General features: G+C 43.4%; 1 pseudogene; it reads left to right on the forward strand.

The window, feature by feature from the left end:
- Positions 1-594: 594 nt before the first annotated feature.
- On the forward strand, positions 595-2,719 carry LOC144113257 (uncharacterized; annotated as a pseudogene).
- Positions 2,720-3,023: the final 304 nt, after the last annotated feature.

The following is a 3,023-nucleotide window of genomic DNA, read 5'->3' on the forward strand; positions in this document are numbered from 1 at the left end:
GTGAAGCAAATCACTTTATCTTAAGACCAAACTTTTCTTCCAGGACTCCAGTCTGACCTGGGGTTCCAGTTCCCCCATGGTTCTGTGCAACGGGGACACAGAGATAGAGCACAGTTTCCCAATGGTTCTGAGCAGCGAAGACGCAGAGAATACAGTGGGTTCACAGTTCACTCGACACTCTATTTATTGATGCAATAACTACATGCATTAGCATGAACGCTACAACTGTCTTGTTTTCCAATGTGTAAATGTGTTTTGTAGAGCAAAACTTGCTTTACTAAGCGATGTAATTGCCACTTCTTTTTTCCAATAGGATTCTTCGTGCACAACTACAGTTCAAGCGACACAATTTCTGACCAAGCACTCGGAGCAAGAAAGAGATATAGCAGGCATCCTCCTGGAATTAGGCTCACTTAAGCGCTGTACAGAAAACAAAGCAGTGCAAGTGAAATCTGAAGGATTTCCAAAAAGGTTTGCAGACATGATAAGTGACAAAAATGTAACTACATTCACAGGGCTGCCGTCAGGAGCAGTTCTGAACGCACTCGTAGAGTGCTACAAAAAGTTACGCCCACTGTCTGGTCGACAGCACATGTCAGCAAAAGATAGGATTGTTTTAACGTTGATGAAGTTAAAACATAATATATCAACCGCCCTCCTCAGGCATTTGTTTGACTCCAGAATAACAACATGCAGCAGCATCATTGCAGAAACAGTGCAGGTATTGTCTGAAGTTCTAAAATCTGTTGTCATGCTCCCCTCAAAAGAGGAAATTATTGAACACTTGCCAAAGCAATTTAAGCAGTTCAGTAATGTAAGAGTTGTTGTCGACTGCACGTAGATAGCTTTGGGGCAGACCAACTGTTTGCAGTGTGCACTGAGAGTGTATTCACACTACAAGAGGGGATTTACAGCTAAGTACATAGTAGCTGTCACTCCAGCTGGCATGATTGCTTATATAAGCGAAGGCTATGGGGGACGCGCATCCGACAAGGCCATATTCGAACAAAGTGGCCTGATTGATGCACTTGAGTGAATATCAGATGCAATAATGGCTGATCGTCGGTTTTTAATCGACGAAATTTGTGCACACTATCTCATTGACCTTATCCGGCCTCCGTTCAAGAAACAAAAGAAGCAGCTATCTAAAGGGGAAGCTCTTCGAACCCCGACAATTGCTTCGGCCAGGGTGCATGTCGAACGTGCAATCCAACGGATGAAAACGTTTAAGATCCTGGCAACAAAAGTGCCGTGGAACACGGTTGAGAAATTGGGCGTCATCTTTATGATCATTGCCGGTATAACAAACCTTTCATCCCCAATTATTGCTGCACATCGTTTCTTGTGAGATACTGCAATTGTGTATAAATTTTTGAAGTTGTATGTGAATGCTTAATGTAACAAAATGGAAAAATTGCTTCAAGCTCATAGTTTTTCAGCGCAACGGCACACAGTCAAAGAAAAGAAGGATAAGAAGAAGGACGAACACAGCGCTGTGTTCGTCCTTCTTTTCTTATTTTTCTTTGGCTGTGTGCTGTTGCGCTGAAAAACTATGAGCTTGAATCAAGAATACTACCAACTAGCCCAAGAACTAACTCTACTGTAGAAAAAGTTGCTCTTATTGAATAAATGTGCCTGCATAACTCTGACAAACTTATTTCATTTATGGTGCAAGGAACACCATGGCTGAAGTGTGGTGTGCTGCAGGTGGGGAAAGAAATCCATTCTTCTGAGCAATTCAAACACAAAAGCTTATACCCAATGGTCACTGTTTGGTAGCATTGGACAGTGAACCTTGCACATCCTGCGTACGAAGCGAATGCTCAAACCACTGGCCACTGCTGTGGTTGCATGCACACAATTGTTTTGTACCTCTATTTCGTGTGCTCTTCGAGCTGTACTGTAACCTGTTATCCTTTGGCTGTTCGACTCTCTTCCCTGAGTGCATATAGAGCATAAATCTGACATGTTTTGCATGCATGACCAAACCATATCCAAACAAATTTTCAGCCAGCATTTCAATAAAGGCGTGTTGAAAGATGAGGACCATTGCAAGGCACTTCGAGTGATGACGTGTTAGGCGTGACCATAAAGCATTAACAATTCCAAAAGCCAGGGCAGTGCATACACATACTTCAGGCATATTCCCGAGAAACAACCAGAAGCAGATAGTCGTAACTCGAGCATGGCTGCCTAGCTCTGCCGAAAGATAGAGGCATTCTTGGGCTTTATTTCAGATTGAATACAATCAAAAGTGCTCCCAGTCTCCTAATTTGAACAGCTGCGCAGAAAGGTAGTCTGTGAGAAGCAGGAAGTAATGTTTACAGTTTTCATACCACAGACTGAGCACCTGCCATTATGTCCTAAGCATTAAAGGGTATGATAACAAAAGAGCAAGGGAAATGGCTAAGCATGTTGAAAATTCGCCTATGCAACAAGGATGTACATTTTGTGGTGAGGGCAAAGAGCACGTTTACCTGCGCCTCATCAGTGATATGTATTAGCAACTTCATAGATGCAATGCCTGCATTTCGACGGAGGCTTAACGCAAAAGGAGGACGCATGCTGTAATATGTTGCCGTGATCTCGTGGTGCCCCAATTCCTAACCCTTCTCTGGAGCAGTGTGAAGCCGCCCTGGCCAGCTACAACTTGGCTGACCAGTTTCACCTGATCGGCTGGTCAACAGCAGTTTCAGACGCCATAGGCCTCCTGAAATAGGTGGCCCTCCCCTGAAAACTGCTCAACACTGACCAACAAATAAGTTTTACTGTCTCTCTGTGCACATTAAAGAACCCCAGCTGGTCGAAATTAATCTGGAGCCCTCTAGTATAGAGTCCCTCATAGCCCACAGGTTGCTTTAGAATATGATACACCCCACAATTTAGTTTTTTCTCCTTGCTCTCTTTTTATCATGTTTTATGGCCCCTTTAGGCAGAATGAAAGAACATCTGGCCCTTAGCAGCAAACACACAAGGGACTAAACGAATAAAAATAATTTATTGTCCTACTTTCTGCAAAAGCT

Source organism: Amblyomma americanum, chromosome 1, assembly GCF_052857255.1.
Source record: "Amblyomma americanum isolate KBUSLIRL-KWMA chromosome 1, ASM5285725v1, whole genome shotgun sequence".
Taxonomy (NCBI): Eukaryota; Metazoa; Arthropoda; class Arachnida; order Ixodida; family Ixodidae; genus Amblyomma; species Amblyomma americanum.